General features: G+C 37.0%; 1 non-coding gene across 1 annotated transcript; it reads left to right on the top strand.

Annotated features, from left to right (window-relative positions):
* Positions 1-873: 873 nt before the first annotated feature.
* Positions 874-992, top strand: LOC136009509 (5S ribosomal RNA). The gene has a single exon (XR_010610579.1). It is a non-coding gene; the product is annotated as a 5S ribosomal RNA (ribosomal RNA).
* The last annotated feature ends 8,021 nt before the right edge of the window (positions 993-9,013 follow it).

Raw genomic sequence — 9,013 nt, 5'->3', positions numbered from 1 at the left:
ACAGTGCAGTTTTTTGCAATAAGGCTATTCTCATATCACAAACAATAATGGGGAGCTCACTTCCCTTACTAGTGAAGACACATGTAAGGATCCTACCCATGCTGACACTGAGCAGGAATAAACAAATAAATAGTGGTAATGCAGATACATTTCAGAACTAATACAGGATACTTGTTTTCAGGGCTGAAGCCCTTCTCTGTCAGGTACCAGAAGGGAACTTACTCTAAAGCATCTGGTAGTAGTGTATGTATCACACCAGTGGGCCCTAAATTTCAAACATAGAAAGCCTTATAATACTCAGCTGCAAATGTTCACGCAGAAGTCTTTGTAACAACCTCACTCATTGTGATGTTGGTTGGTATTTTAAGCCTTAATTACTGATTTTGAACTGTTACCACCCAGACAATCTAGGACTAATCAGTACCTGTAATCTCCCACACACTGTTCCAAGAACTGCTTGCCTGCATTTTCTATCTAGTTCTAATTATAATGTCCTATATAGGAAACACAAACAGCCTGTATTACAGTTGTCTTTTCATCAAGATATTAGTTGAAGATTTAAAGTAAATAACTCTAATTTTGAATGTTTGTGCCCACAAACCACTTGATTATCTCAAAGATGCTCCATACTGTATAAATTTTACTGTCCACTCACTGAGAGCATGTTTTACTGAAACTATGCCTTTTAGAAAATTCAAGGTAAGCTAGAAATTTCCTATAAGAAATTATAGTACCAATAAGAAATTACTTGCTTTTTAGTTTTGCATATATAATTTCTGTTCAATTATGTGGAAGGATTTCAACCTATGTCTTCCAATTCATGCTTTTAAGGACACAGGAGATAATTTAGTGTTGTGGTTTTCCCCACACAGGGCCTACGGCCACACCACCCTGAAAACACCCGATCTCGTCTGATCTCGGAAGCTAAGCAGGGTCGGGCTCGGTTAGTACTTGGATGGAAGACTGCCTGGGAATCCCGGGTGCTGTAGGCTTTTAAGGAGGAAAAGAAGGTGGTGGGGGGAGTGAGTGAACAAGGTTTGTGGTTCGGTTTAAACCACGACATTTAGGATCATTACACAGTCTGGCATTAAAGCAAGACAAAAAAACTATACCCAGGAATTTCTGAAATAAACTCACTGTGGGTTTGCATTCTAAGACATATTTATGTACAAAATTCAGCCCTTATCAAAATCGTCATTTGAGGATCTAAACCATCAACAGGGAAGTTATTTCAGAGCTTTATTACTCCCATGTTTAAAATGTATGCATCATACTTCCAGTGTGGATTTGTTTAGCTTCAGGTACTTCACCTAAACTTCAGCACAATTAAACTTCCAATACAGTGGAAAAACTGTTACAAACATAAGCAGATGCTGACCGTTATCAGTATGTGTCATCCTTTCTTTTTTAAAAATATTGAGAGAAATGTTAGATAGCGTTTGATCAAAACCACCCTCCTGAAAGCCTATTCTGATATTTAACAACTTGCCATTCACAATTTATTTAATTGAATTAATATTGTTTATGGCATCCCGCAAAGTAATTTGTTTTTAAATTGCAGTCATTCAGGAATCAGGTGAAAGCTTCGTAGAAGACCAGGCTTCTGCACTGTTACCTTTGTCAGAGAAGATTGTTATCTTATGAAAAACATCACAGTTGGTTTGTCCTTATCCATTTCTCATATAATCATATTGATTAATATTAACTATGTCACTCTAACTCTTCACTAATTGCATTCTACAGTGCTTTTCTCTGCTTGATTTGTGGTGAAATGGTCTTACAGACACCCAGTCACCCTGTTTACCCTTATTGAAATATTGAAACAGCTTCAGCTTTTCTTCCATTCTGCAAAACTTCAGCATGCTCCAAGACATGTTCTTTTAAAAAAAACAAACAACAGTGGGCTAGAATGCTCTGTAACCAATCCTGCTGGCTAAGTATATGCTATCTTCTCTGGTAAATGTAAAAAAAATTAACTGAAATAATTATTTGGTTATGACAGAGTAGAAAGTATATTTATATCAAAGTAAGGCACTACACAAACTATTTCTTTCCAAAGCTAGCATACTAATATACTTACTTTTACTTCAGTGGTCAATCTTTCTCTGTCAGTGACAGTGGCCTTTAATTTAGAACTAGGCTACATAGATTTTGGCAAGCGTGCTAATTGTAATTTTAGAAAGTTCTGAAATGCTAATTTCAAAGCACTGTGCTTAGGATAATATGTTCAGCTTAAAGATTAAAAAAATTAAATATTCCAATTATAAGGCAAATTCTTATTAGCTCCCATACCAGTAAACTATTTAGGCAGTCTTGAACTGCAATCTATGCTAACTCTGCTGAGCAAGTGCTTGTACTTTGGTTTCGCAGCTGGGGATTTATACTGAAGTGCTCAATGTGAATAACTTGAAAACACCAGAGGCAGAAACCTTCCTGGAACTGAGGGTCTGCTACAAGCAAATTGTCTGCTTGGTATGATACTAACCAAGCTTACTGGAGTTCTGCTTTTGTCTCCCTGCTCCCTTCTGCACACTTGGAAATAGATTATGAAATATGCAAGAACAACATTTAACCTAACTTCCCTTTTCCCCAGTGCCCTTTTTAAACATAAACACACAGACAAATTTGAAAAATCAGAAATGTGAAGTGTAATCTTAGTTTCCACAAGTTACTTAGATGAACCTGAAGTATTTATTAACAATTAGATACACTTGCTTAAACTTAACATACAATCTGCAGCTCAGTGTAAGGTCCAAAATAGCCAAGTAAAACAAGTCAATGGCTGGCACTCATAAGCTGGAAAAAGAAAGCCTAAGTGGATTAGTATGCAGAGCATTAGTGCACTGGGTACTTCTAAAAATTAACTCTCTGCAAGGTTTGGGGGGATTTAATCAGAATTTTATTTCAAAAATGCCGGTTTCCCCCCCTCTCCCACTCCCCGAAAAGAAGTCCTGAAAAGAACTAAAGCAGAAGCTGAGGCAATTTTATATAATAGGAAGAAAATTAAGATTCTTCATAAACCAGTGGCAAAGTGGAAGAATGGAAGTGTGAGTGTGCATGTACCTCCAGATGGAAGTCTGCAGAATGGATACACCCAACGTACCAGATTTCCTCCCCATCTCTGAATGATGACTCTCATTGCATTGTTTCTATGCCTCCTTTTGAGTGATATGGAAATTCTACAAGCAAATCTTACTAACTAAAGGCAATAAATGACACAGGCATATTGATTGTACACTGTGCTAACTGCATATGTATTAATGCCTGTTTGATCTCTTATTGCAGAAAAAAATTTCTCAGATACACCATCCAAGACTGTCTTTACTGTCGTCTTGAAAGAGGGAAATAAATGCAAATGAGAAAGGGAAAAATACACCCTGCTCTCTCTTGACATGTTGCTTTGTATTATCTCTTCTTTAACACATCTACAAAGCTGAATTGAATCTTTCAGAATGCAGATGCATAGCTGTATGTTGATTATAAATCAATTATTTTTAAAATTACAAACCTTACAGTAAAGCTGACACCCTTAACCTGCCAACAACTATTTGGTTTTGATCTGAATGTTTTCCATAAAAACAAATACACAGAAGCTTTTTGACATCTACATGAATCCCACTAATTCCTATATCTGTGCAAGTCACCCTATGCTCCCTTGTATAGTCATTGGAGAGAAAAGCATGTGAAGAGGCAGCTTGTCTGGCCTATTCTAGAATAAAATTTTGGATGACAGGAATTGTGGTCTAGCCTCTGTGATTATGATGACTTCCTTCACAACAAAGAGAACCTGGAGAGATTTTCGCATTGTTGATATCTGTACTGCATTTTCAATCAACTGCATTTTCCCAATTAAATTCCTCCCTGTTTCTGTATAAATTCTCCCACTTCTTTCTCCCAAATCTTTAACAATTTTGCCACTTTCAAATATATTTGACAGAGGAGCAAAAATCTCAAAGGTATTTAATTCCTGTAAAACAAGGGCTAGAAGAAGCATTGTACTAGTATATACACACAGGAAAGCTGTAGACATAAGCCTCAGCTATATACATGAAAGAAACTAAGATAAACTTTACAAATGCCACAAACCATCTTACTCAAAATGAAGAATCCAGAAAAAGATGCAAAACCATTGGACACAATCAGTTTTCATTACATCTGCTACTTGTTTAATTTATAAATGCTTTCCAATATTTTTTATACTCATGAAAAGGAATGCACTGATTGAGAGGCAGTATAACAGAGTATTGACCACTAGAATGTAATGAAGCAATCCCTAATAAAATGCACCTGTGGAATTAGCAATTTACAATCTCAGGAAAAAATATGTCTAATTGCTAATTCAGAACCAGATTTCATTTAATTTGTTCAAAGAAAAACCACAAAGTTAATAGGGTAGGCGTTTCAGTGACCTTTCTATGAAGTGAAAGCCACAATAATTCTAGTTCCAAATTTGGAAACTACATATGAGAATAATTTTCTTATTAATGAAAAGAAATACTGGTACAAACATCATCAAGAAAACTGAAATAAAAGATTTAACCCTAGGTTTAGTAGCTTTTCTTTTTACTGTTTGAGCTACATTATATTAAAGGTAGACATACTGTAATGACCTATTTGACACTCCATTTTACCACTGCTGCCCTCTGCTGTATGGAACACTTTCCAAGTGATTGTATACTGTACTAAGCTGGTGAATTACTAGTTTTAGAGATGGATATTCAAATATATATGCCAGATTGCTCTTGTTTATTCCTTTAACTTCCAATGAAGTTTATCTGCAACAGAAGAATGGGGTTTTCTTAGTATGGTTTAAAATTATCAACATAAACAAATGATTCTAATAGATAATATATGATATATAAAAAAATATATTCTCAAATTTGATTTGTAAAGTAGAATGACTTTCTTCAAGAGATATTTTGCCTCAGTTAAACATGTTGCAATATCCATTGCATCAATGTTAATGTCTTGTTAAATGTCAGCTCTCAATGAACATTACAAAAGAGGAGGCAGTAAGAACAGAAGAAAATCCAACATGAATAGTTGATGAATGTATCCATCTCTCAGTACAGTTTGTCTCCAAAATTTCTCCTCTTTTTTTTTTTTTTTTCCTAAAAAAGCCATCTATCTGAGGAGAAAGTGTTATTCTTCCATGCTATATACTCCCTACAGCAATAAACCTATTACCTGGGAAAATGTAACTTGCACTGCAGGCTAGCCTAGTTATATTAGGAATACACATTTGTGATACTCTCAAATGGACAGATACATGTCAAACCACCCTTGCATTTAGCTAATGAAAAGCATAGACAGCAATGTGATGCTTGTCAGAGACTTAACAATGCCAAAAGAAAAAATAAACATGTTTTGATTTTCCAGCACAAACCATAGCTTAGGCTCATCAGTAATTTAGCAATAATTCACAAATGAGGCAGGGTTTTTTTTTTCTTCCCATGCATTTTATGAAGGATTCATGGTTTTGTTGAAACTCCTTCAAAAGTCCATGGCTTTTGTTAATTTTATTCTGTTTTATAAAGCTCAGCATTTTTAATTACTTTTTGACTGGAATAAGCATCAAACTGCAAGGCAAACCTTATGAAGAGAAGGATGGTAAGCAAAATGAAAGGAGTAACCCAAAACACATAGAGCAGAGCACCATAAGGGCTAAGAAATGCACTGGCTTTAAGCAGTGTTTTACCCAGTTTAGCATTCTATCACAAAAGAAAATGCTGTTTCAACAGTGCATATATGCCTGACACTGTCTGTGGTCTGCTCCTGTCACATATCCAGCACAAGCAGTCATTACAGTTAGCTGTTAGAGGGTACATCCATGACTGCTGCCTTCAGCATATACTTATAAAGCTGTTTTCCCACATATTTATCAAATGCCCTCTTTGTACTGTCTGCCTTCAGAAGACCCTGTGCTAAAAAATTTCAGAAATTCACTACACACTATGCAAAATAGTATTTTTTAATCCCTTTTAAATAGATTTCTTATTTTCAACTAGTGTACTGTAAAATTTGATCAGTAACAGCTCTGTATCATTTTATCCACAATATTTGTGACTTTATAACCACAACTAACATCTCTATCAGCTTTCTCCAGTTCAGATGTAAGTATTTTGCTTCTAGCTTCCCTAAGACCTTTGCTCTATCAGTAAATTTTACTTGCCTTTGTACCCATTCAAACCCCATGTATTTCCCACTTCAAATACTCAAGATGTGGATAGTTCACTACAGTCTTGGATAGCCAAAACTGAATGTACCCAAGTGGTTTCTTTTTCTTTTTGTGGATTTTGGTGCTTTGTTTTTGGTTTTTTAATAAAACTAGCAGAACCATTTCTTTTCCTTCTATATTTCTGAGCAACTGCTTGTAGCAGGCATTTGATTTTCTTAGATACCTGAGTGGGGGTACTTTTTATACTTAAGTGGTAAATAAATAAAGCATGACATACACTAAAACATATGGCTAGTGAAGCTGAGGGCAGGAGAAAACATATCTTTATTTACAGAAGTCCTATCCCACAGCATATTCATTGCAATCAGAAGTTAAAAGGAGGTGCCTCTTGCTGCTGACTTGAGCGTAAGCTCTAAATATGGATTCACTTGGTAGCTAGTTAAGCTTTTTTAAAGGAATTTATTCAAATCACAAATAAATGTTGCTTGGATTTACCACAGTTGTTGATGAACAATGCATCCTGCGCTCCTGAAGAAAACCCTGTTTCTATTTTTTTGGTATCTTGGGGAGCATTCTCTGTGAGCCATTATTAAGTTCAGGCAGCACGCAGCTCAGGAAATCAGAGTTGGTATTGCTTTCTGTTGAGTATGCCTTGGGAAAATTACCAGAACACTTTTGTAAAACTAATTATTTATAATCCAGATATGTTTTCGAGAAATTCATGAATTTTAATAAACTAAAATATGACCTGAGGCTAAGTGTGAGCAGATTTAGTTCTAACAGATAACAGAGTTGATGACTGACAAATTTTACTTGACTTTCTCCAGTTTTCCTAAGGAACAGATGCTCGTTTGAATGACTTCTCCCTCTTTCTCTCTCTCTGTAGCACTTAAATCTCCTCTCCCTTCCTGAAGTTCCTATTGTTCCAGATGCTCCTTATTAATACGTATCTAACCCATTAAACGCAATCCTTCGTGCACTTAGGAAAAATACCATGTCCGTGAACTGGAACTGTTAAATTGCTTACTTTCAAGCTGTTTACAGAGAAGCAATTTTCTTTTTAAGTTGCTGTCTTTCAGGCTTCAGCTAGCTCCATATAAACACTGCATACAGTCTGCTTTTGTTTTCTTCTGACTTTTTTAGCAATATAGCACATTTTCAACATACAAGCCATTGGAAACACCATTAGTCTAAAAGCAAAAGAAATTAAGACAGTATATGTAATGACTCATGGGAAACATGAGCATATTGTCTTTATTTTTTGTAGTGACTGCTTCCAGCTGCTGTTAACACACCAGTAATAACACAGGAATTATGTAGTGAGAGTGTTTATACTTAAGACAGCAACAAAGGACATCATGCTGACAAAGGGTTGAGAAATGCTTCACAAATAAGGGAGTCACTGCCCAACATAGTTTAGAGCTGTTACTCATTGCCTCAGGAGCACATTAAAGCTGCTTTAGGTATGACTAGTCTTATACCCTCCAAGATCAAGATCATACAATTGTAGAAAGGTTTGGGTTGGTAAATCTTGGTAAAGATAATCTTGGTAAAGATTACCTAGTTCCAAACCCTTGCAGGGCAGAGACACCTTCCACTAGATCAGGTTACTCAAAGCCTCATCCAACCTGGCCTTAAACACTTCCAAGGATTGGGCAGCATCCACAACTTCTCTGGGCAACCTGTTACAGTATCTCACCACCTTCTCATTAAAGAATTTCAACCTAATATCTAATCTAAATCTCCACTCTGTCAGCTTAAAGCCATTTCCCCTTGTCCTATCGCTATCTGCCCTTGTAATAAGGGCCTCTCTAGCTTCCTTGTAGTCCTCTTTTAGGTACTGAAGGCTGCTCTTAGGTCTCCCTGGAGCCTTCCCTTCTCCACGCTGAACAACCCCAGCTCTCTCAGCAAGACTCCATAGGTGAGGTGCTCTAGCCTTCAGATCCTCTTTGTGAGCTTTTACCTAAACAGAATTGCCTAAACTAGGAAACACTGGACATATGTATAGACACACACTATCTTACCAATGCCTGCTGACTCTATTGCCTAGGGCTGTAATATATCCAATACATTACTTCCACTATTAACATCATTCAGGAAAGAGCTGCTCTGGAGTGAGCCAATGTGAGAGAAGACTAGCTAAATATACTAACTCCTTTTGTAGACTCAAGTTACATTTTCTTATTTGTCCGCATGAATTCTGCTGCTCTTTACTAGATGTGGGATAGCTGAACTGACAGGCACCAAGACATTCACAGTCACAGTGAGTGCTGTGAGCCTCTGAATCAGTGTCACACATGAGAGCAGATGTGCCTTGCTATGGGGATTTGTAAAGTGTGACAGTAAACACTGTACTACATGCTAGAGCAGAGGAAATGCTAGCAGTACTGGATAACACTTAGCTTCTTGAGGCTGACAAATCTGAGTCTATGCATCAATGCAGCCAGCTTTTGTTCTCTCAGCCTGCCTAAATCAGCCTTTTTCTAGCTGTGAATGCTCCATCCCTGGCAGTGTTCAAGGCCAGGTTGGATGAAGCCTTGGGTGGCATGGTTTACAGTGAGGTGTCCCTGCCCATGGCAGGGGGGTTGGAACTAGATGATCTTAAGGTCCTTTCCAACCCTGACTATTCTATGATTCTATGAAGAGATCAGCTCATAGTTTCCTTTACCGTACACCATCATGTTCCCAGTCATCTGGAAAATGATGCACACAATCCCAGAAGCTCAAAGAAGAATCTGCCTTTATCCACAGGCAGGAAACTGGCAGAGAACAGTGGTACACCTGTACACTTGTCCCAGGATGTTTTCTTTAAATGTTAATATGAAGTAAAGATCT

This window comes from Lathamus discolor, chromosome 2, assembly GCF_037157495.1.
Source record: "Lathamus discolor isolate bLatDis1 chromosome 2, bLatDis1.hap1, whole genome shotgun sequence".
NCBI classification, from domain to species: Eukaryota; Metazoa; Chordata; class Aves; order Psittaciformes; family Psittacidae; genus Lathamus; species Lathamus discolor.
This window is presented reverse-complemented; position numbering and strand designations above follow the sequence as displayed.